This window comes from Physeter macrocephalus, chromosome 14 (assembly GCF_002837175.3).
Source record: "Physeter macrocephalus isolate SW-GA chromosome 14, ASM283717v5, whole genome shotgun sequence".
NCBI lineage: Eukaryota > Metazoa > Chordata > Mammalia > Artiodactyla > Physeteridae > Physeter > Physeter macrocephalus.
Genome location: NC_041227.1, coordinates 24,514,994 through 24,541,274, shown reverse-complemented (window position 1 = coordinate 24,541,274; position 26,281 = coordinate 24,514,994). Strand labels below are relative to the sequence as shown.

Genomic DNA, 26,281 nt, shown 5'->3' with positions numbered 1-26,281 from the left:
GCTCAGTAGCTGCGGCGTGCGGGCTCTCTAGTTGTGGCATGTAGGCTCCAGAGTGCATGGGCTTAGTTGCTCCATGGCACGTGGGCTCTTAGTTTTCTGACCAGGGATCGAACTTGCATCCCCTGCATTGGTAGGTGGATTCGTAAACATTGGACCACCAGGGAAGTCCCGAGCATTTCTTTTTTTTAAATTTAATTTAATTTTTATTTTTGGCTGCATTGGGTCTTCGTTGCTGCACACGGGCTTTCTCTAGTTGCGGCGAGCGGGGGCTACTCTTCGTTGCAGTGCGCGGGCTTCTCATTGCAGTGGCTTCTCTTGCTGCGGAGCACGGGCTCTAGGCGCGCGGGCTTCAGTAGTTGTGGCACGCGGGCTTCAGTAGTTGTGGCTCGCGGGCTCTAGAGCACAGGCTCAGTAGTTGTGGCGCACGGGCTTAGTTGCTCCGTGGGATGTGGGATCTTCCCAGACCAGGGCTCGAACCCGTGTCCCCTGCATTGGCAGGCGGATTCTTAACCACTGCGCCACCAGGGAAGCCCCCGAGCATTTCTTTTTAGCACTGAATAATATTCCATTGTCTGGATATTCCACAGTTTATTTATTCATTCACCTACTGAAGGACATTTTGGTGGCTTCCAAGTTTGGGCAATTATTAATAAAGCTGCTTTAAACATCCGTGTGCAGGTTTTTGTGTGGACATAATTTTTCGGCTCCTTTGGATACATACCAAGGAGCATGATTGCTGGATCATATGGTAAGAGTATGTTTAGTTTTGTAAAAGACTGCCAAACTGTCTTGCAGAGTGGCTGCGCCATTCATTTTGCATTTTCCCACCAGCAGTGAATGAGAGCTCTCACTGCTTCCTGTCTTCACCAGCATTGGGGTTGTCAGTGTTCTGGATGTTGGCCATTCTAATAAGTGTGTAATGGCAGCTACTTAGTTTTCACAATAAATATAATTCCTGCTTACTACATAAAATTTAGAAAATATGAAAAGGTGTTAAGAAGAAAATAAGAATCAACTCTAATGCCAATACCCAAAGGTAATGACCATTGTAAATATTTGATGGGTATCCCTCCAGCTTTTTCTATGCCTACACACACACACACACACACACACACACACACACACACACACACACACGTATTTCTAAACCAAATGTGTGATCAGACAGAGTAGCATACCTGTAACAGATACCGTTGGTCTTCTACTCAATACACACACCCTTCTCCCTTGTTCACAGAACTTCAGTTTTGTTTTGTTTTGTTTTTTTTAAAGGCTCTGGTTTTTTGGGTTTTGTTTTTAAATTTATTTATTTTTTTTAATTTTTGGCTGCACTGGGTCTCCGCTGCTGCACCCGGGCTTTTTCTAGTTGAGGCGAGCGGGGTCCACTCCCTGCTGCGGGGCACTGGCCTCTCATTGCGGTGGCCTCGCCTGTTGTGGAGCACCGGCTCCAGAGCACAGGCTCAGCAGCTGTGGTGCAGCGACTCAGCTGTTCCACGGCATGTGGGATCTTTCTGGACCAGGGCTCGAACCCACGTCCCCTGCATTGGCAGGCGGACTCCCAACCACTGCGCCACCAGGGAAGCCCCAGTTTTGTTTTTAGGTAGTGATGGAGTTGCCTTAATCTCAGAGAAGGTTCAGCCTGTCCAGGGAGAGGACTCATGACTGATCTGGGCCAGTCACGCTCATCTTATCCCCCTTCTAGCTTGTATTGCTGCACCGTCTAATTTGGTTACCATTGCCCACATGTGGCTTTTAAAATTCAAATTAATTTATTAATTTATTTAATTTTTAAAATAAAATCTAACAGGTAGTTCCTCAGCTGCACTAGCCACGTTTCAAGTCCTCAAAAGCCACACGTGACTGTGGCTACAGCATTGGACAGCACAGACATAGAACATTTCCATCACTGCAGAAGTTTTATTGGACACAGCTGGAAGAGTGTGCGTGGCCCACTTCTGGCCAGGAAACATGGGTGGCGAGTTTGCTGCCTCACCCTGCCTGGATGGAAAGACAGAGCCTCATTGGGATGAAGCCTCTGCCCCCGCTTCTTCTCGCGCAAGAAGCTGGCATAATCGTGTGATGCCTGCAGCAGCCATCTTGCAACAAGGTGACAAGTGCAAGGACAAGAAAACAACTTGCGTGGGAGGGTGGAGTAGGATGAAAAGAGCCAAAGGCCACTTTTTTCTTCTTTTTTAAAAAAATTGTGGTTAAAATATACATAACATAAAATTTACCATCTTAACCCTTTTAAATATACAGTTCAGTAGTGTTAAGTACATTCATGTTATCGTGCAGCCAGTCTCCAGAACTCTTCTTCTTGCGAAACTGAAACTCTGTGCCCATTAAACAACTCCCCATTCTCCCTTCTCACCAGCCCCTGACAACTCACCATTCTATGATTTTTGACTACTTTGTGTAAGTGGAATCATACAGTACTTATCTTTTTGCACTGGCTTACTTCACTTAGCATAATGTTCTCAAGGTTCATCCGTGTTGTAGCATGTATCAGAATTTCCTTCCTTTTTAAGGCTAAATAATATTCCATTGTATGTTATTTATTTACTATCTTTGGCTGCATTGGGTCTTTGTTGCCGTGCGTGGGCTTTCTCTAGTTGTGGTGAGCGGGGGCTACTCTTCCTTGCGTTATGTGGGCTTCTCATTTTGGTGGCTTCTCTTGTTGTGGAGCACGGGCTCTAGGCGTGGGCATCAGTGGTTGTGGCACGTGGGCTCAGTAGTTGTGGCGGACGGGCTTAGTCGCCCCGCGGCATGTGGGATCATCCTGGACCAGAGCTCAAACCCGTGTCCCCTGCATTGGCAGGCACACTCCCAACCACTGCGCCACCAGGGAAGCCCCTCTATTGTATGTTTATACTGTATTATGTTTATCCATTCATCCATCCACGGACACCTGGGGTGCTTCCACCTTTTGGCTATCGTGAATAATGCTGCTATGTACGTGGGTGTACAAATACCTCTTTCCGACCCTGCTTTCAGTTCTTTTGGGTAAGTATCCAAAAGTGAAATTGCTGGATCATATGTTAATTCTATTTTTAATTTTTTGAGGAACCCAATACTGTTTTCCAGAAAGGCTGCACAATTTTACATTTCCACCAACAATGCATAAGGATTCTAATCTCTCCACAGCTTGACCAACACTTGTTATATTCTTTAATTTGTGGTCTTGATTTGCATTTCACTAATGATTAGTGACATTGAGCATCTTTTCACGTGTCTGTTGGCCATTCGTATACCTTCTTTGAGGAAATGTCTATTCAAGTCCTTTGCCCAATTTAAAAAAAAAATTTTTTTTTAATTATTTATTTTTTACTATGTTGGGTGTTCATTGCTGCGTGCAGGCTTTCTCTAGGTGTGGTGAGCGGGGGCTGCTCTTCGTTTCGGTGCACAGGCTTCTCATTGCAGTGGCTTCATTGTTGCAGAGCACAGGCTCTAGGCACACGGACTTCAGTAGTTGCAGCACGTGGGCTCAGTAGTTGTGGCTCGCGGGCTCCAGAGCGAAGGCTCAGTAGTTGTGGCGCACGGGCTTAGTTGCTCCGTGGCAGTGGGATCTTCCCAGACCAGGGCTCGAACCCGTGTCCCCTGCATTGGCAGGCGGATTCTTAACGACGGCGCCACCAGGGAAGTCCCTGCCCAATTTTTAATTGGGTTATTTGTCTTTTATTGTTGGGTTGTAGGAGTTCTTTATATGTTCTGGACATTAACCCCTTATCAGGTATAGGACTTGCAAATATTATCTGTAAGTTTTCTTTTTCATTCTGTTGATTGCCTAAGAGACTGTTTCTTGATGACCACCATGAGCATTAAAAGTTTTCCTAATGTATATAGATAATCTACTTTTCCCCTCATTATATTTTCTGGAGCATTCCCACATATCATTCGATGCTCTTCCAAAAACATTTTCAATGGCAACATAATATTCCCTCTTATTGACATATCTTAGTTTATCCATCCATTCCCCTAATGTTGGGTATAATAGTCCCCTGTTGTAAGTGAAGCTGGGAAGAACATCTTTAGGAGCATCTCTCATTATTTTCTCGGAATCGATTCCTAGAAGTGGTATGGGCTGACTCAAATGGCTCTTAGTCATCATGTTAATTTTCCTTACAATTTGTGCCAATTTCATCCCATCAGCAGTGGGATGAAAGTGCTCGTCTCTCCTTTCTTGCCAACACTGAGTATTATGCTTTAAAAATCTGCCAGTGTGAAAGGGGAATGGTGATAATATATGTTTTTAAATACATGTGTTGTGTGCTGCCATGTGCCAGCCACTGTGCTAAACACAGAGGACAGATACAACCCCATCCTGGGACGTCGATTCTAGTACTGGTTCTGTCATCAGTCTTCTACGACCTCCTTCTGGCTCTGAGATTTTAATCATCATTGTTGTTTCTTCATCCCCCACCATTCACGGTGCTTTACAGCTGGGAAAGCAGTTTCCCACCCATTCTCTGGGGGAATTCTCACAGCAACGCTGCAGGAGGCAAGTAGGGAAATGAGGTCCAGATAAGTGAACTAGGTTCACTGAGGTTGTCCAGCCAGTTAAGTACCTGAGGAGGAAGCAATTAGCAGCCAACGTCTGTCTGGCTTTCTTCAGAAAGCATCAATATGTGAATTTAGAAGGCACTGGCTTGGTTCTCGGCCCTTAGAGCCTCTCTCGGATCCCAGCATCTCATCCATGCTGAACCTGGGCACTCAGCCAAGCGAGGACCATCAAGTGTGTCTCAGGTGCTTGGCCTCAGTCCAAACCCAGCATCTCATTTCTTCCTGAAACGGGCTCTGGGATGCCACCTCCTTGCATTGTAATAAATCATTACCTTTGCAGTCTCTCTTTTTGTTTTTTCCACTGAGGTATACTCAACATAACATTATATGAATTTCAGATGTGCAATGTAATGGTTGTGTTTATATATATTACAAAATGATCACCACAATAAGTCCAGTTAACATCTGTCACCATGTATAGTTACAAAATTTTTTTTTCTTGTGATGAGTACTTTCAAGATCCACTCTCCTAGCCACTTTCTAATATGCAACACAGAATTAGTAACTATAGTCGCCATGCTCTACATTACATCACCATGACTTATTCATTTTATAATTAGAAATCTGTACATTTTACCTCCCTTCACCCATTGCATCCACCTCCCCACCCCCTGCCTCAGGCAGCCACCAACCCTTTCTCTATATCCAGAGCTTGGTTCTTGTTTTGTTTTGCTATTTGTTTGTTTGTTTTAGAATCCACATATAAGTGAGGTTATATGGTATTTGTCTTTTTCTGTCTGACTCATTTCACTTACCTTTGCTGTCTTTTTACACGACCCCTTTCCAAGCCTCTTCCCGAATAGGTATTAAATTTCCAAGACCAAACTCTCCTAAACAGTAGGACTCTTTACACTGCAACTATTGTTTTCCTGGAGGACACCATGGTCCTCACCCAATAAAAGAGGGAAAGAGATCCAGCATTTTTGGAGCACCTACTAAGTGCCAAGCACTGTCCCACTCTGTATCTCCATTAATTCTCACAATAAACCTGAGCAGTAGCATTAATAGCCCCATTTTTCAGATGAGGAAACTGAGTCCCAGAGAGATAATGTGACTTGCACTGGGTCACTCAGCTATCTGGTGAGGGGCGGAGCTGGGATGCAAACCCAAAATCATCTGGACCCCACAGTCATGCTTGTCATTTTTCATATCCCAGAGCTGTGCTGTCCAATACGGTAGCCACTAGCCACTCGTGGCCATGTAAACTTAAATGAATTCAAATTGAATAAATAAAATTCAATTCCTCGGTAATACCAGCCGCATCTCAAGTGCTCAATAGCCATACATGGCTGATGGCTACTGTATTGGACACCATCAAATATAGAATATTTCCATCACTGTGGAAAGATCTGTTGGATAGCACTGCTCTCGAATGTCAGAGAAGAAAGGAAATTTGGTGATTTTACTCTTGCACGGGGAGCCAGCCATCTGCCGTTTTGTCAACCCTGTAGGGAGTCCATCGGAAGTTATCTTCCCTGGGTGAGATCAAAATAAAATTATCCATGGGTTTCTGGGCTGCGTTTTGTCTTTCTCCTGGTTTGGGAGGAGACTGCAAGCTGGCTCCACTCTGTCCCACCCATGATAAGTGCCAGCAGATTCCTTTCCTCACTCCCTTCTGCCCCAAACCCCCAGGTATCCAGTGCTCTCCTCTGTCACGGGGGATTCGCGATGCTCCTGGCCATTAAAATGGATGCCTTCACAGGATAAGTCAGATGGGGACTGAGCAAAATTTCATGACACAGTGGGCTTCATTCCAGCTGGGTGGCCACTGGGTGACAGGGTTGCTGCTGAGGAGAGGTGTCCTCACTGAGTGACGATGAGGAGGAGGAGGATGGATGGAGCTCCTTGGCAAAGGGATGTCTGGTTATAATGGGATTTTTTTTCTTGCCTAACAACAGAATCCCTTTTTCTTACGTTCAAGGAATTCTCGCTTTGTAAATGAAGGCAGGGTCTTCTCCCACCATAGAAGCCAAAAAGCCAGATGTTTGCCTTTATAGCTTCCACTGCAGGTATGAGATGGACATGTGAGTCAGACTTGACCAATCAGAGCTTGGGTTACAAAGAAGCTGGGACTGCAGGGAATCCTCATGGGGAGGGTGGGTGAGAATGATGCTGAGACAGTGCTCATGGCCAGATGTCTGTGGTGAAAACTGGGCATCCGATGTCCTCACCAGACTAGCTCAGTAGTACGTGGTCTCACATGACCTGGTCTTGTCATTCCTGGCCACTGCTAGAAATTTCCTGATGATTTTTGAACTTCTCATTTAATAAATTGTTTCTGCTATCATCAGCCAGAGTTGGTTCCTGTTGCTTATAATGAACTGACACAATGGCGCTCACTGGAATTAGATCAGATCGTTTCTAGGCTGGAGTTTGCTCTGGGGGAAGGGGTCTCTGCTGTGGTTCACATGATGTCTCCATATCAGGACCCCTTGTCCCAGCCCCACTGGGCTCTTTCCCCGCTGTTGCATTCTCACCATATCTCTTCTCACTCAAATTAGCAAATCTCCAGAACTGGAGGCTGGAAGCCCTGCTCTGACTTGTCGAGACTTCCTCCACGTCCTGAGTCCCCTCTCCAGGATTTTGGAACTCAGAAAGTCCTTTCCCTATCTTTCTCCTGAAACAACTCTTCCTTGAGAAATAAATGCTTCAATGTCTAAGTTGGGTGGAAAATGGAAACATACTGGTAATATATCAAAGTGTTACCCTCCCATACTAGGATAACCAACCATCCTGGTTTGCCCAGCTAAGGTTTTCTTGGGAGATGGGACTTCTGACTGATTGGAAAACAGGGAAAGTTCTGTGCAAACAAGGATGAATTGATCGCCCTACACTTCTACTAAAACTACACTACTACCACTAATCTACACAGTTTTATACAGCTTACTAAGGACAGAATCAAGGCCAGACTCTCATCAACAGTGCCTGATAAAAGTTTTTTTTCTTCCTGATAAGTGAAAAAAAATTCAACGTTATTTCAATTTTCGTTTCCTTTAATATGAGTGAGTAGAGCATCTTTTCATATGTTTAAAAGCCATGTTTTCTATACCCTTTATCTGAACTAGCTGTTTATACCCCTTTATGTTCCTGTTTTTTAAAATTTAAAGTAATAAAGACATCTAGTTAAACATGGTATATTGATTGACCTGTAATACATGACATGTATTTATTTTTTTCTCCTTGAATCCTGCTTATATGACAGTAAGAAATAAAAAATGTATCAGCCCAGAATGTGGATAGAACAGGAGGGAGACATTAGCAGTGCAGAGATTTCAGCAAACTTTTGGCAGACAGAGACAGCAGGGGATGTACTAACTGACTCAACAGGAGGAGGAAGTTTTGACCAATGTCTGCAGAGAGGAATACTGATGACCGAAAGGTGAGCCCAGAATCCTTCCATAGAAGGAATGGATGCTAAGGTTGAGGAAATCTCCCAGAGAGTAGAACAAAAAAGCCGAAAAGAGGGAAAATAAGAGAAAAACAGTGAGAAAATTAGAAGCTCAGTCCATTAAATACAACTTCTAAGAGAAGTTCAAGACAGAAAGATTTGTTGATCATTTAGAAAAAAATAATAATAGCTACAAAGAAAACTAAGGAAAATGGAAAAAAAAATCGAGGTAATTATCAATCTCAAAAAATACCAAAAGGTGTGGAAGAAATAAAACATAAACACACATTATTTGCTTCAGTAGAAACAAAATTTGTAGTTATTATAGGGTAAACATGATTCATTGACTTAACTATATTGAATAATGCTGGGTAGGGAAGTAGGGTGGGTTAACAGGTGAAGGGAAGTAAATGAGGACCCAAGGGATGATTCAAAGTCAGGTATCTTAGTTGGGGCCAGCTAACTGCTGTAACAAAAAGCCTCCTCGTCTCAATGGCAGAGTCCAATAAAAGTTTATTTTCTTGTCCAGTTTGGACAGCTGTCCTCTAAGGGGTGTCTCATTGATCCAGATTCCTTCCATCTTGCAACTCAGCCATCTCCTAGGGCCTTGGAGTCCTTCACTTTAAGGCAAAGTCCTTTAAAGTCCTTCACATTAAAGCAGAGACAGTATGAACAATTGTATGAGAAGTTTTTATGGGCTAGGCCTGAGAATGGCACATATTCATATTGAATTGGCCAGAACTTGGTCTGAACCACAGGTTAAGGCTGGGAAATGTAGTCTAGTTGTGTGTTCAGGAGCCAGAAAAAAAAATGTGGGGTAGTAAGTAGCAATATCTACCACACTAGGCAAAAGTAGGGGCTGGGGGGTGGGGAAGAGCATCCCAGGTATTCATTCATTCATTCAACACCTATTTATTGAGCACCTACTATGGACCAAGGGTGGCAGATGTAACTATGAATAAAGGGATCCTGCTCTCAGGAGCTTCTGCATAGTGGGTAACAGCAGGTCCAGTTCTTGGGGGGAGTGGGTATGGAACCTGGCCTTCCAGGCCAATGGGGGTGGAACAGAGTTTTACTGATTTTGTAGAAAGTAGTAAGGGCTTTGGGTTTGACTTTAAAAGCAGTGGGAGTCCATTAAATGGTGTTAAGCAGAATGTGACACGATCAGTTTTATGTTTTAAAATGATCATTTTGGCCACCTTGTGGAAAATAGATTGACAGGTCAGGGCTGGACAAAAGAGTAGAAGCAGAGCCCAGAGATGGCAGGCAGGCTAGAGATGAGGGCAACTCTGCCTGGCCTGATGTGGTGGCCCTGGAGATGAAGAAAGGTGGATAGGAGAAATATTTGAGGAGTACTCTAAGGGACATGGTGATTGATTGGATGTGGGGGCGTGGGGGGGCGTGGGGAGTGAAAGAGAGGGAAGGGACAGGAATGATTCCTAAATTTTTGGTTGAGTGACCGAGTGGGCCCTAAATGGGAACTATCTCAGCAATTTGAGATGTGAAAGCGCTTTAGGAAAGGTCAAATGGCGCAACCAAGCCAGTGCGTTCCATTTTACAGCTGGGGAAACTGAGGCACGAGATACTAGCAGGTGGTTGTCAGGCCATGTCGCGCTCGTCTCATACCCCCTTAGATGGGTGAAAGGACCGAAGGCGGTTGGATACCTACTAAGCGCCAATACCTGGCCCTCCCCGCCTGGCTCGCCCGGCTCGCCCGGCTCTCCCGGCTCTCCGTGTTCGCCGCTCGTGTCCCAATAAAGTTATTGAAATTGACACTGGTTGCTAAGGAAGTAGGTCGCCGAGCTGGGTTGCTAAGGAAGTGAGCGGCCTCGGTCTCTCCCCATCCGGGGCAGCGGGGAATGGCTGAACCCACAGTTCGCAGCCGCCCCCGCCGCCGCTGCCGCCGCCGTCCGCTTTCGGCTCGGGCTGCAGGTGAGTCGGCGACGATGCGAACGACCGCCGGGCAGGGCCGATCCTTCCGCCGCCTGGGATCTTCCCTAAAGGCCCCGGGCAGCACCACCGACTGGCTTTGCTGCTCCGGGAGAGGGAGCATCTTCTGCCCTGCCTCCTGGGCATCTTCAGGCAGTCCGGGCGACCTCGCCCCTCCTCCCCCGGGCGGGGGTGCGGCCCGATCCCCAGACCCGGCCGCGAGGGGTCGGAGTCTGGGACCCAGCTCGGGAGGGAGTCGGGGAAGCGAAAGCTTGGGGTCCAAACCTCGGCTCTGCCCCTGGCTCGCTGTGTGACCTTGGACAAGTCCCTTTCCCTCTTGGCCTCAGTTGACCTGTTTGCCCAATGGGGTCCTATCACTTGCTGCTCAGAGTGGTTAAGATTATGAGACGTGTATGTTGAAAGTGCCCTAAATGGGGAGGAGAAGGACCGAGAGTCCAAATTTAAGTACGAGTATCTGAATTTGAGACTTTGCATCTCCACTTAGTAACTGTGTGGCCTTGGGCAAGTTAATCTCCTTGAGCCTTCTTTTCTTTATCTGTAAAATGCGTTAATGAACCACTGTGGGAATCCAGTAAGATGGGTATGTCAAGTAGCTTGGCACATAGTAAGTGCTCAACAAGCTATTGTGAGGCATGAGGGGTGGTTTGGGTAAGGCTTCCGGGAGGGGTTGACTTTGAGACAGGTAGGATTTAGGTGTGTAGTTCACCAGCTCATATGGATATTCCTCCCCCTGTTGACATCCCTCCCACCCTCAGTTTTACTTCTCCATTCTGCTCAGAGAAAGGGAGGTGGTGTGGACTTCTGCAAAGTAGTCCTGGTGAGGGAAACCCTGGGGTCAAGTCCTTGTAGTTGTTTGAGGTTATGGTTTTATTTTCTACTTAGGCCTTGTTGACCCTTCCAGAAAACAAAGAGTTATTTTTATGTCTTTTGAGAAGTGCTTGAAACAGTAATATCTATTTACAAGTCTGGTTGGCCCTTGAACAACACAGGTTTGAACTGTGTGGATGTGGATTTTTTTTCAAGGAAGGTATGTACTTCACCTTTATATATAAGGGACTTGAGCATCCGTGGATTTTGGTATCCAAGGGGGCTCCTGGAATCCCCTACAAATACTGAGGGTCAACTGTATATGATTAAGAAGCACTTTTCAGGTATATTATCTCATTTAATCTTCACATAGACTGCCAGGTAGGTGGTGATGTCATCCCCATTTCGAAGATGAGGAAACTGAGGCTAAGAAAAGTGAATGACTTGCCTAAGAATTTTATACCTATTAAGTGATGGAGCTGGACACATTTCCAGGTAAATCCTGTATTTTCTTCCCTGTACTCTGATATCTCTGATTTCTCAGCAGTTGCTGTTACAAAACCACAAGGGTCTTCTTTTGTTCCTTCTGACTGCTTTGGCTGGAGGCTTTTCTTCCACTGGCAAGGAAACAAGATCTTACATAAAGCTTCATTTAAATAGATACCATCCAAAGTGTGGACCTCAAAACAAAGTTGGAATGTTTACAAGGGGCTTTCTTTAAAGTGAGAGGAGTAGGCTGGTAGGCCCTTTTGGTGCTGTTGTACAATTCTGATTGCATGCTAGTGGTTTAAAAGCATGGAATCAGACTGCCTGGGTTCAAATCTTGACTCTGCCACTTCCAAGCTGCATGCCACTGAGTAATTTACTTTACCTCTTTGTGCTATAGTTTCATCATTTGTAAAAGGGAGATAATAATAGTATCCACTATATATGGCTGTTATGAGGATTTATTTGCACCTAATACAATTAAAGTGCCTGGCATGTTTGGTAAACATTAACTGTTGTTATTTGGACTTAACATGGCACCTGTATTATACTTTATATTCTATTTATAGTTGGTAAATGAATAAATTAAAGCATGTGCTGACGATACCAGGTCTGTCAACCTCACAGGGTCATTGCATGCATGAAACAGTAGCTCTCATAGTATTATATAAATGTCAGTATTACAGGGTTGCCCCAGGAACCTGTAATCCCATGCCAGAATGGGTTGCAAAGAAAAATGAAAGCTGATGATAGGATGCCAGGTTTGGTAGTCTGACCCCCAGTTCAGTAAATGTTTACTAAATCCCTTTATGCCAAGCACAGTGGAGCATGTGGAGATCAGCCCCAACTCCACATTCTTCAAGGACCTCAGAGCTTAATTTGGAAATTACTAGATTTGAAATGAATTTGATGTCTTTAAGTGAATCCATATTTTGTGTTTGCCCGTCCTCAGAGTAAAGCTTTGGATTCACATCTCTTCTGTCCTTACGCTTCTGTTGGGTGCCTGGGCTAGAAGCCTTGGCTTGCTCTCTAAGCCCTTTCATCCACTGATTTATGGGTCCCTGAGAAAGAGCATTCTCTTGTGCTGGCTAATAATACAGTGCTCTCTTTATGGTGCCTAATGGTTTACAAAAATGCTTAAACGTGTCTTCACTCACTTAGTCTATCGGTAACCCTGCAAGGAAGGGAAGGTGCAGATTGAGATTCCCATTTTACAGTCAAGGGACCTGAGGTAAGAGAGGCCAGGCTGCTAGTAGGTGGCCCATTTCACACTGGCCTCCAGGCGTTCTGACTCCAAGTTCAGTGCTCTTACCTCTACTGCCTCAGTTTCATTCATTCAGCATTTGCTGAACACCTGGTGTGTGTCAGGCCTAGTTCGAGCCTGGGGGTGTGATGGTAGAGAGGTAGGTGAGGTCCTTGCTCTCGTGCAGCTTCCATTCTAGTGGCAGCAGCAGAAAAATAGACCAATAAATGAACAAGGTCACTTGGATGGAAATAAGTACTGTGCACACAATAAAACAGTGATGTGATGGAGAGTGACTTCTCCATGGGGATGCTGCCAATTAATTGGGTGGTCTGAGAAGGCCATTCTGAGGGGGTGACATTTTTGCTGAGACTTGCTGCCAGAAAGGGGCCAAACATTTGAGAATATGGCAGAAGGAACGGCAAAAGTAAAGGCTCTCAGGTGGGACTAAGCTTGGTAAGTTCTGGGAACTGAAAGAAGGCTCAGAGCAGCTGGAGCAGGTGGGCTGGGGTGGGGGGAGGGGAGAATGGTGAGATGGCCAAGTGGGGGTTGGGCTGGGGGTGAGGCCTCAGGTCATCTAGGGCCTGTGGGCTAGAGTGAGGAGGTGGGACTTTATTCCAAAAGCAATGGGAAGGCATTGAAGGCTTTAAGAAGGGGAGTGATGTGATCTGTTTTTTGTTTTTTAAAAAAATCACTTTGGCCCCGGTGGCCAGTGAATTTTAAGGGGTGTAAGAATGGCAGCCAGGAGAGTAGTTAGGAGGCCAGGTGAGAGGTGATGGTGGCCTTCTAGGGTGGTGACAGTGGAGATGGTACAAGAGGATGGATTGGGGGTGTGTCATGGAGGTGAAACCAGCAGGATGGTGGTTGAGGGGAAGAGCTAGAGGAATCAGAGACGTCTCTTGGGTTTTTGGCCTGATCAATTAGGTAGATGTTGGTGGTGCCATCTGCCTCTAAAATGATGAGAGAACTTTTTGGTAAGCTGCCCTGTGTGGAAGAATTAGCTCTGGTTCCCTGTGAACCCTTGGAGGAGAGTCACAAGGTGTAAACGTCATACTTATAGCCTCTGGGGAGGAGATCCCTGCTTATACTGCAGGAAGATAGCCAGGTACATCTTTCTGAAGCCTCCACCTTGGACATCCGGAAGCCCTGCTTTTCTCGAAGTCTGGCTCTTTGCCAGCTTGTGGAGTGGCAGGTGTGGGCTTTGCCAGGGCAGTGCCCATCTGTCTCATGCTGTTGGCATTGCTGTCCTGACTTGAGATCTTGGCCGGTGAAAGCTGGGAGGAGGCTGGCCATCTCTGCGAGAGAGAATGGAATCCCTCTTGAAGCTTAGTGCCTCAAATGGCCACACTCTCCCTGCCAAAGTGGTTCTTTCTTGGCCATCGAATGACATTTCTAAAGTTTCAGAGCTTTTGATTTGGGAATCCCTGGAGAAGCTATTGTGTTCTTGGCTAGAATTCTAGCAAGGGAATTCGAGCCTTCCTTTAACGTATGCTAATAATTGCTCCTGTAAATTTAGGTTTCACAGTGTTGTCAATTCAACATTGCGAATAGCAAGACTGATAATCCTACCACCTCTGCTTGTGTAGCTTTGTTTGCAGTTTAGAATTCTCTTTCCTGTGCATTCTCGTGTACTAATGTTCAGTCAGTTGAGATCACATGGCATATGTGTTATCCCCAGTTTACAGATGAAGCATTGAGCTACTGAGGGGTCATTCGTTTTGGTCAGTAATATGAAGCACCCAATAGGTGCTGGGTTCGGTAGATCCTTGCCACTCAAAGTGTGTTCTGCATGACTGAGGCACCCATGTGCCCTGAGAGCTTGTTAGAAATGCAGAGTTTAAGTCTAGATATAATAAGCCAGTCTGCATTTTACCAAGACCCTCGGGTGTTTCCTGAGTACATTAAAGCTTGAGATGTACTCCTTTGGTAATAAGTAGCAAAACTAGGACTTGCCAAAGATAATGATAATAAAAGTACAGGCTTACCTTTTTTTTTTACTGTGCTTCACAAGTACTGCATTTTTTTTTTTACAATTTGAAGGTTTATGGCAACCCTGCATTGTCAGATGATGCATTTTTTGTCAATAAAGTATTTTTTAATTAGTGTTCATTAATTAATGTACATTGTTTCTTTAGACATAATACTCTTGCACACTCAGTAGACTACAGTATAGTGTAAACATTACTTATATATGCACTGGGAAACCAAAAAATTTGTGTGACCTGCTTTATTGCAAGATTTGCTTTATTATGGTGGTCTGGAACCAAACCTGCAGTATCTCCGAGGTCTACCTGTAATAGGAATAGCTAACATTTATTGAGCCAAGCGCTGTTTTCAGCACTTAACACATGGTGTCTCATTTAGTCCTCACAGCAACCCTGTAACATGAGGACTGTTATGAATCCCATTTTCCAGAAGAGGAAAGTAGAGGCACAGAAAAGTCAAATAACTTACCCAGGTCTGCTGATTCCAAGTCCATTGCTCTTCCTACCACTCACTTGTTCATCTGTTTTTCAGGTGGGCAGTACATCCCTGACGTCTTGTCAAAAGCCTTTCTTTCTCTTCTGTATCTGGGTAACTAACTTTAAAGGCTGATGAAGAAAACCGACTTCATAGAATGTTTGAAGAAATCAGGGGGAAAACCCTTGAGGTATTTTAACATAACTATGGGTGTCAGTTACTTCACTGATAGGCAACAAACAGATAATCTGATTTGTGAGATAGGCTACCTCTCATCCTTCTTAGCTCTAACTCAGGGCTGAAACATGAAGCAGGTAGGAACTGAGAGCTTGTATTCTGAGTCATTCGGCCCTGAACTGTTTCTTGATTCTGGTGATAACATCTGCACCAGTGAGGAGAGGGTGGCTAAAGCCCTATGCCACCTGCTGACTAATTGCAAAAGATTCAGTTTTGTTTTTTTTTTCTTTTCTTAATGTAATGTTTTTATTGAAGGATAAGATACAGGCAGAAAAATTAGACGATTGTAGCTATATAGTTTGTTGAATTTTCATAAAATGAACTCACCCATGATACCACCACCCAGATCAAGATATAGAACATTACCAGCACTCCAGAAGCCTTCCTCACCTCCCTCCAGAAGGGTGACCACTACCCTACCTTCTGTCACCAAAGAATATTTTTACCCTTTTTTTTTTTTTTTTTTTGCGGTACGTGGGCCTCTCACTGTTGTGGCCTCTCCCGTTGCAGAGCACAGGCTCCGGACATGCAGGCTCACCGGCCATGGCTCACGGGCCCAGGCGCTCCGCGGCATGTGGGATCTTCCCGGACCGGGGCACGAACCCGTGTCCCCTGCATTGGCAGGCAGATTCTCAACCACTGCGCCACCAGGGAAGCCCCTACCCATTTTTTATCTGTAAAAGATTCAATTTTGTCAAGCCTCAGTTTTCCCTGTCTGCCATGTGGGCTCATTACTTTCCCTTCAACATCCCTTATCTCTGCAGTCTTAGAAGATTTCTTGGTCAGGGCCTGTGCCACCACAGGAAATTCTGGTGTGAAAAGGCAGTGGGATCTGGGTGGAGACATGAATTTTAATAGCAATTCTGCCACTTGCTGTGTGACCTGAGGCAAGTAACTCAGCCTCTCTGGCCCTCAGTGTCTGTATAGGCAAAATAAGGACGTGGGATAATCTTCCAAGGCTCTTCCAGCGCTGCCTGAAAGACAGCTTTGAGTTGGTTAGTAATATTTTCCTCTTCCTTGGTGACTTCGTGCAGGGCTTTCTCCCAGACCTTCCAGGGTGGGGCTTTTAGAGCTGTTTCTTGGCAGTCAGAGATCATTGCAATCAGCTCATCTTATCAGCATCACACATCTGCATTGCAGCTTGGGATGTTCTTGTTTAAGACTTCAGTTAATCTTGGTGACACTTTGTGTCTCCTCGTTTTGTCACACTGATAGCAGACACTGAGCTCTTCACACACAGGCAGATGTATCTTTAGTATGCTGATTTATTTAAATCATAGTTTGCATTAGAGAGCACCAGTGATAATTGTGGTGGGTGTGGTTTTATTTTTAAGTTTTTGGCAAGATATTTGCAGCAGTTGCATTTTGTCATATTTGAACATAGTGTATAAATGGAAGTGAGTCCAAGTGAAATAGAGATTGTAATAGAGTATTGGGAGCTGAGACTGGACATGCTGTTACCCACTCTGGGGTCCTTAACATCCCTTTCTGCAGTGGTTTCAGGAAGGGCTTGCTTTGGGGCTTTTGTGTGTGACATAAATTACACAGAAGCTAAAGCTCATAGTACTGTCTCCAGCAGCTTAGGGGACTGCAGTAATCATTACTTTATAACACATTTCAATATCCTAAGCAAAGAAATCTAGCTAGTAAATCATAAAAGATTCCATCCAGGTAAGACAAAATGTCATCTCAAGTTACTTAAGGTAACAGCAAGAAGATAGTTCTTGGTGGAAATAGTTAACTGGTTTTGCACCGTCTGCAATAGCAGGTCAGATTCTAGCCTAAGAAATATATAGTATTTTTCCCTCCTTACTTCTTCAATTGCCAGCATTTTTTAATAGAATTTTTTTTAATTATAAAAATAATTTCCATTGAGGAAAACCCTGAAAAGATTAAATAAGATTCACTCAGAAATAACTACTGTTAAAACATCTTACTGTCCAAAGGAAAATATATTCCTAATGTAATTAGGAATTCCTAATTCCTAAATGTATTTTATCTCATGAATGTACAGTTCTTACCTGTTTCCCCAGTCATTGTCATTTAGGCTGGTTTCAATACTTAAATGCTATAAATAATGCTACAGAGAACATCTTGAAGATTATCTTTGCATAAACTTTTGTCTACATTTCTGATGATTTCTTTAAACTAGGTCCTTTCATTGTTAAAAAAATTATAAAGGCAGCCTCCTTCAATAATGTTTTTAACAAGGTAGTGTCTAAATAAAGTTGAAAAGGCAGACATTAGTGCAGTTTGGTGGAGAGGAATTACCTGTGCAAAGGGTATCCTGACTCAAGTAAGCCTTTCAGCTTACTTGTCCACTTGCACAGCTATCTTTTTAGGTAGTTGCTCTCAAAGTGTATCTCCCATTTTGCATTTGGAAATGTTCACGTAACATTTCCTAACCATTTTTCCATGTTTAGTAATTATGAGCTAGTAAACTTTCCCTAGCATTGGGCATTGACGTTGTTTCTGGCTTTTTATAATCACATATAGTGCTGTAGTGAATGTCTTTGCTTCCCTCTCAGCCTCATAAGAGAACAATTCTAAATAGTTTGGGGAAAGTTAGAACTTTAAAAAGTTGAAAAGGAGAACTGTACATTTTCCTTCTTAAAATTTGATTAAGACCCTAAAAATATCTTCAAAAAAAAAAAAAAACTTTATTGAGGTATAATTCACAAGCCCTTATAAGGTATCTTTTCATAGTTTTTGTTGCCTTCTTTGCTGCTTCTTCTTAATCTGTTTTTCTTTTTGATACAGAATTCCCTATGAGTAGGACCCAGAACCTGAGCCTTTAACATTTAAACCCTTCATTCTCTGAACAGACTGTTGGCTGGTGACATTAACCAGGAATATTGTATGTACGTGGTCAGTTTTGTGCACTGAATGAGCTGTGAGAGCATGTCATTATGGAATTGGACAGTGAACCATGACAGTTCTGGTGGACTTTAGGCAGGGGATTTTTTTATGTGTATTTAACTCGTTATATTACTGAAACAAATTCTGTGATTTATGGGACATCCTGCGTGATCAACTTTGGGAACTGTTTACGATAAAGGTAGCATATATGGGCAGCTTCTCCCACATTAATGTACACACCAATCACCAGGGATCTTGATAACGGGACTCTGATTTGGGGACATGGATGGCCTTAGATTCTGGAGCTAAACCAGGTGGAACAGAAGATTTTAGTTGACACTCAGACACAACATCCTAAATTATGTTGAACGACACGGTGAGAGTTATTCGCTTTGAAACTCTTTTGGTTCTTTTGACTATGTCAAGGAGAGTGTTTGGTTCCAGTCTTTCTTAACGTGTGCTAAACTGGCTTTCTTACTTTCTTATTTTTTTTTAATACGTCTTTATTGGAGTATAATTGCTTCGCAATACTGTGTTAGTTTCTGTTATACAACAAAGTGAATCAGCCATATGCATACATATATCCCCATATCCCCTCCCTCTTGAGCCTCCCTCCCACCCTCCCTATCTCACCCTTCTACTGGCTTTCTAACCAAGAAAGATCAGGCCTCTGGCCTTAGGTAAGCTACAGTATCTAGTTCGAATTTAGTAACATTGTTGTTTGTCTTCATTCTCACAGTTACCTTCTATTTACAACAAGTGATACTGGTTTTCCATTCATGGTAGTCATACGAAGTTTCTGTTAAAAAGAAATTTGGGAGTTCCCTGGTGGCCTAGTGGTTAGGATTCTGAGCTTTCACTGCTGTGGCCTGGCTTCAGTCCCTGGTCGGGGAACTGAGATCCTGCAAGCCGTGCAGCATGGCCAAAAAAATAAATTAAATTTTAAAAAAGTGTTAAAGTAGATTTAAAGCAAAATCTTAACTAAATAATGGTACAGGTGGTGTATGGATATGGCAGAAATTGTGAAGAGACAATCAGATGACTGACATTTAGGACACACTGGTGTGGAAAAACGCCATGAACTTTGGAGCCCGGTAGCCCTGGTTTCTGCTTACTTTGCTGCTGATTAACTCAGTCTGCCATGTTGCTTCTCTCTCCAAGTCTCAGGTTTTTTCTCCTGTAAATTGGGTCAGGGCAGAAGCACCTACTGTGGGCCAGGCCTTGGCATGCTTGTCCTCCTCTAATCCTCATACAGCCCCAAGGAGCAGGGCATTCGTGGTAGTCCCATTTTGCAGAGGAGGATATAGGCTTAGCTGGTTGAAGGAACTTGCCTGGAGTCCCAGAGCTGGGAATGGTTGGGCTGGGTTTCTTTCCCAGGTGTGTCTGAATCTCTCTTTTGTTATTCCAGGCCACCTCCCTCTTTTAAATATAGAATTTGCTGTGGCTCTACCCAGCTGCATGGTAGGCTGATTAAAAGGACAAGTCATTGAGTACACCTGTGATCAACCACAGCGTTATTCACAATAGATGAGAGGTGCCAAGTAGCCCAGATGTCTGTGGACAGATCAATGGATAAAGATAATGTGGTATATACACACAATAGGTTGTTATGTAGCCTTATAAAAAAAGAGATCTTGTCATATGCTACAACATGGATGTACCCTGAGGTAGAATGGTGGTTTCCAGGGGTTGGGGAGACAGGGAAATGGGAAGTTGCTATTTGATAGGTATAGAGTTTCAGTTTAGCAAGATGAAAAAGTTCTAGAGATCTGTTACACACAATGTGAATATAGTTATCATTACTGAACTGTACACTTAAAAACGGTTAAGAGGGTACATTTTATATTATGTGGGGTTTTTTTTAACCACAGTTAAAATTTTCTTAAAAGTTAAAAGGCATTGGTCAGAGGGCAATCTTCCCCCCCTCCCCGGCCCATCTTGGAAACTCTCAAGCATACATAAAAATGGAATAGTGTAATGAACCATGGACCCATTACCCAGCTCCAGCAGTTATCAGCACATGGCACTTCTGTTTCACTTACAACCTCTTATTCGTCCCACCCCACCTCACCTCTGATTATTTTGGTCCCAGACAGCATATAACTTTATATGATAGTGGGAAGCAGCTGCATAGCACAGGGAGATCAGCTCAGTGCTTTGTGACCACCTAGAGGGGTGGGACAGAGAGGGTGGGAGGGAGGCTCAAGAGGGAGGAGATATGGGGATATACATATGCATAAAGCTGATTCACTTTGCTGTACGGCAGAAACTAATACAACAATGTAAAGCAATTATACTCCAATAAAGATGTTAAAAAAAAAACTTTATATGAAAATGCTTTTGTGTGTGTCTCTAAGAGTAAGAACCTTCTTTAAAAAATACCATTTTCACACCTAAAAATGTAACAATAATTCCTTAACATTCCTTAACATCATCGTTCCTTAACATTCCTTAATGTTCAGATTTCCTTGATGATCTCATACATTTTTAACAATCGGTTTGTTTGAATCAAGATCCAAAAAAGGGCCCTACTCAAGGGCCAAATGTTGTATTTGGTTGATTAAGTCTCTGACATCAGAGTGTAAATGTTTAGCAGAGAAACAGTTTCATTTCTTTCCTGGATCAGTACATGGAATGAGAAGTTCCTGACAGGCAGGCTCTTCCAGCTTCATAGCTTCGTGGTGGTTCAGAGACGAGCCCCGGATATTGGGGTTGTGTGGGCAGTCGGTGCACTGTTGGTGGGAGGATAAATGGTACAGCCTGGGAAGTGGGTAGGATGGTGCCCTCTTTCAAAAAGGAGGCTGTGTAGTGTTTACACATCCAGGAATAGCTCCTATGAAGAACCCTCATATGTAACTAAAGGTATATGTTCAGGATATTCACTGCAGCATTGTTTGCACTAGCAAAGACCAGAAACTATCGGAGGTTCCCTCAGCAGGTGACTAATCAGATACATTATAAGAGAACTGTACCATGGCATTTAGGCAGCTACTTAAAAGGTGGGGATGGGGGTGGGGGGGTGGGGGGCCCCCAAGATCTATAAAGTAAGATAGAGAATGGTGATACTATACTTAAACTTGAGTTTAAAAACAAAAAAAAAGGTAGGGAAGCAATATAGATACATTAATGCTTGCATATGCTTCGAGTATCTCCCCAGGGGTAGGGGGAAGATTTACCTGTTCACTGTATGTACAACTTGAATTGTTTTAATCTATTCATATATTAATACACATGTGTATATGCATGTGTGTTTAAAATAAGTTTAAATTAGGGTCTTTCAATAAGACAAACCTGGTTTTGAATCCTGACTGTTCCATTTAATTGCTTTGTGACCTTGAGCCAGTTAATTTCTCTGAGCCTCCCATCCTTATTTTTAAAATAGGGCTAATACTACTCCTCGTAAGGTGATTTTGAGGATTAGAAGAGGAATATACATTAAGTTCCTAATGTACTATGAGTTGTGACTATTGAATACAACAAAGCCCCAGACCCACATTGATTCTGAATTAGCGTCCTCTAGACTTGAATATATATATATATATTTTTAAATAAATTTATTTATTTTTTAAATTTATTTTTGTCTGGGTTGGTTCTTCGTTGTGGCACGCGGGCTTTCCCTAGTTGTGGTGAGCAGGGGCTACTCTCCGTTGCGGTGCGCCGGCTTCTCATCGTGGTGGCTTCTCTTGTTGCGGAGCTCCGACTCTAGGCGCGTGGGCTTCAGTAGTTGTGGCACCTGGGCTCAGTAGTTGTGGCTCTTGGGCTCAGTAGTTGTGGCTCACGGGCTCTGGAGTGCAGGCTCAGTAGCTGTGGCTCACGGGCTTAGTTGCTCCGCAGCATGTGGGATCTTCCTGAATCAGGGCTCGAACCTGTGTCCCCTGCATTGGCAGGCAGATTCTTAACCACTGAACCACCAGGGAGCCCTGACTATATTTTTTATGAATGTATGTTATGAATGTTTCACAAAATAGGATTTCTTTGCCTCTTTTTCCCCCTTATCAGTTAAGTGCTTTCTTTGTTAGCCTGTTGGGGTCATCAAGTGACAGGGAGTGCTTGGCGCCAATTTGAATTCAGAGCAGGCATTTAAGTTGTTCATGTTTCTTATCCGTGACCTTTCTAGGTTTCTTTCCAGATAAGTAACCTGTCTTCCTAAGATGTGTAAGCTGAAACCAAGTTACTAGACTTTTTTTCCCCAAAGAAAAAATAGCTTTATTGCCATCCCCCTGCTTGATTGTAAGAAACAAAATACATGCACCTGTCAAGAAGGCCAAAGAAAGCAAAAACAATCACTTGCAAGCTCACCCCCCAGAGATCAATATTGCTTGCCTTTCTTGAGTGTTTATTACACATCTTGTACTTGGCTAACCATTTAACATTTATTAGCTTACTTAATAATCCTTAGAACAGTTCTTTATGGTAGGTGTTGTTATTAATCCCATTTTGTAGAAGAAACTGTGACTTAATGTAACTTTCTCAAGATTTTATAGCTAAGTGGCAGAGCAGAAATTCAAATGCTGACCCGTTGAATACTAAAGTTCATGCTTTGAATCATGACTTTACACTGTCTCATTCATAACTTTCTGTGCACTTGTGCATGTACACATGTAAACATAAATCGCATCATAGTAAGTCTTCTGTTTGGTAGCCTGCTTTTTTAATATAAATTATTTTATTTTATTTTATTTTATTTTATTTATTTTTGGCTGCGTTGGGTCTTTGTTGCCGCACGAGGGCTTTCTCTAGTTGCAGCGAGCAGGGGCTACTCTTTGTTGTGGTGTGCGGGCTTCTCATTGCAGTGGCTTCTCTTGTTGCAGAGCACAGCTCTGGGCAGGCAGGCTTCAGTAGTTGGGACACACGGGCTCAGTAGTTGTGGCTCAGAGGCTCTAGAGCACAGGCTCAGTAGTTGTGGCATATGGGCTTAGTTGCTTCGCGGCATGTGGGATCTTCCCAGACCAGGGATGGAACCCTGTATTGGCAGGTGGATTCTTAACCGCTGCACCACCAGGGAAGTCCCTGGTAGCCTGCTTTTTTTCACTCAACAGATGTCATGAACATCTTCCCATGTGTAAATACTTAGAAGTATTTTGCCATTCTTTTTTTTTTTTATTAGTTTATTTCATTTATTTTATTTTTGGCTGCATTGGGTCTTCGTTGTTGCGTGCGGGCTTTCTCTACTTGCGGTGAGCGGGGGCTACTCTTCTTTGCGGTGTGCGGGCTTCTCATCGCGGTGGCTTCTCTTGTTGCAGAGCACGGGCTCTAGGCGCATGGGCTTAGCTGCTCCGCCGCATGTGGGATCTTCCCAAACCAGGGCTCGAACCTGTGTCCCCTGCATTGGCAGGCAGATTCTTAACCACTGCACCACCAGGGAAGCCCTATATTGCCATTCTTAATGACTGCATAATTTCCCATTGTAGAGATGTGTCATAATCTAACCAATCCCTTATCAATGAGTATTTAAGTGGTTAGAGATGCTGCTGAGATAAACATAAAGGTGTACATACATCTTGCACATGTATTCAGTTATTCACTGAAGGCCTTAAAATAGTTGCAAGAAATGGAGTTGCTGTTTCAAGGGAGTATTACTTTTCGAGTATTGCATTTCAGTGTTTTGATATTGACTGCTCAGATGCCCTCAAGTAATATGTGCCAGTTTGAGATTCTGTGGCTCTCATATATACTGTAAGAGACAGTTTGAAAGTGTTTAGACATTTCACACAACTGTTTGGCTTACAAAACAAAGATGACCTTGTGTTTATAAACAGTGCCTGTTATTACACTATATGACACTAAAATAAATATATTTTATTTTATTTATTTTTTGATGTGGACCATTTTTTAAGTGTTTATTGAATTTGTTACAGTATTGCTTCTGTTTTATGTTTTGGCTTTTTGGCCGCGAGGCATGTAGGATCTTAGCTCCCCAACCAGGGATCGAACCCACACCCCCTACATTGGAAGGCGAAGTCTAAACCACTGGACCTCCAGGGAAGTCCCCAGAATATATTTTATTAGTCTGTTATTTTGACATCTTTGCTCTGAATGCCTTTTATGGCTGAGGCTACGTGACATGCTACATTGAAATTAGAAAGTTAAGGATTTCCATTGCTGTAGACCTCATAGAAGTTCTTTTCAGAAGCTTTACCATGAAGTTGAGGCAAATAGTTTTACTACTAGGACCCTTTGTTCATCACTTAAAACATTTTATTACATTATATTCATAGTGGATAGATGAAAAGAGAAAAATGAGTTTTAACACCTGGATATAGTTAATTTTACAGATTTTTTCCATCTTTTTTCTCCCCTAATTTGATTTTTCTGACTAGGTAGTATATGTACATGATTCAAGAGGTATAAAAGGATATACACGGCAAAGCCTCCCTTATACTCTTGGCCTTCAGCCACCCAGCTCTTTTCCCTACAGGCAACCAGTGTTGTTATCTGGCTCTTGCATATCCCTTCAGATATATTTTATGTACATAGAAGCCAATATAGGACTAGTCCCTCAACACACATTCCATGTCCTTTTAAAAATTCTCCAGACAATGATGTTATTTTTTCAACTGGAGATGAATAATCTTGTTCTAAAAATTGTGTAATTCACATTTTGATAACTGACCATCATGGGAACCAGAGACCCAGAGTTGGACTTGCTCTCTTGGTGTTGGTTCAGGGTTTGCAGACAAGGAGTCCTGATACTTCAAAACAATTAGCAACAGTTGAGAAAGAACGTAGTGTTGATGGTGATGAGTTGGATACAGAGTAGAAACAGCTGCTTCCCCTGAGAGAAACCTGCCCAGGGACTTGGTTTGGGCTGGTTAATAGGGAGTCACTTTTATCTTCTTGCCTGAGTGTTGCAGTGCTTCCCTGATGGCCCCTGTGATCCATAGTTTGGGCTGCCTTTCAGACACTGAGTCCTTGAACTCTAGGCCAGGCAGTTGGCAGGTGGTTGCTCGGTCAGATCTCAGAGGACATTGCATTGGAGTGCATTGATTAAAGATGCATTAGTATGCACTTTGTGTGCCCGCAGATTGCTCCTCCTTGCAGGGATGTTTCTGGTGAATTGCCAGACCTTTATTTTTTCCCATTTGAAGATACCACATGCTTGTTACAGAAAATTTGAAAAATATAGAAATGTCGAAGGAGCAGGGGAAATCACCTATATGTAGTCCCATCACACAAAGTGGACCACTATTAATGTTTTGATGTGTATCTTATTTTTATACAGTTGTGATTGCATGCATTCAGTTTTGTAAACTGCTTTTTCATTTATTCTAAGCATATTCCATGTCATTACAGAGCCTTGGTAAATGTCATTTTAAAAGATGGACTAGGACTTCCCTGGTGGTCCAGTGGTTAAGACTGCACGCTCCCAATGCAGGGGGCCGGGTTTGGATCCCTGGTCAGGGAACTAGATCCCACATGCATGCCGCAACAAAGATCCCTCGTGCCACAACTAAGACCCAGCACAGCCAAATAAATAAATAAATAAATAAATATTTAAAAGAAAAAAAAAAAAGATGGACTAGCATGGCAGGCCTTTCTCAATTAGATCATGTAGACATGAATTTGGTCATGGACAGGGATGCCTACAGGAGCCAGGCAGGCAGTATAAATGAGCAGAGCATGCTGGGTGTGAGACAGTAGGGAGTGTGGGCTGGGGAGGATTGGGTGGCCGGGCCCATTAGAGGGGCAGCTGTCACTCAGTTCCCATTGCTGCCACTTGGGGCCTGGGCTGTCAGATATTCCCATTATTCCAGAGAAGCAGGAAATCTGTTTTTTTTTGTTTCAATGTGAAATTGCTGGTTTTCTTTTTTCTTCTCTTTTTTGAGAAATCTTAAACATTCAGAGAAAAATATAGGAAACAGCATTGATCGTCATTAACATTTTCTCTTATTTGCTTCAAGTCTCATTCCCTGTTTCTCTCTTTTTTTAGGAGAAATGATAAAATATTACAGATAAAATTGAAAAGTTCTTCACATTTCTTGTCCCATTCTCTATATTTCACCCTGCCCAACTTGGGCAGCCACTATCATAAATTGTTATATATCCTTCTACCCATTTGGGGGAATACTTATGTATACATAAATGCAAATCCATGAGCACCATATTGTTTTCTAAGTTTTTAGTCATAATCGTCACTCTGCAGCTTGCTTTTCCACTCAACCTATTTATATATCCATGTAAATATATATAACTCTAATTCAGGGTTGGCACACTTTTTTTGTGAAAGATCAGGTGGTAAATTTTTTTTTTTTTTTTTTTTTTTTTTTTTTTTTTTTTTGTGGTATGCGGGC

At 43.2% G+C, this 26,281-nt stretch overlaps 1 protein-coding gene across 4 annotated transcripts in view; it reads left to right on the top strand.

Annotated features, from left to right (window-relative positions):
- The first annotated feature begins 9,791 nt into the window (after window positions 1-9,791).
- The window catches only part of KIF3B (kinesin family member 3B), a 38,008-nt gene continuing 21,518 nt past the window's right edge, over window positions 9,792-26,281 (top strand). The window contains exons 1-2 of one of the 4 annotated variants that reach the window (XM_007122344.3): window positions 9,792-9,880; window positions 11,079-11,200. The gene's annotated coding sequence lies outside the window, so the exon portion shown is untranslated. Of the gene's footprint in view, window positions 9,881-10,861; window positions 10,926-11,078; window positions 11,201-26,281 lie in introns of those variants that run through there. The other 3 variants (XM_007122343.3, XM_007122345.3, XM_007122346.4) reach the window with 3 other exon arrangements.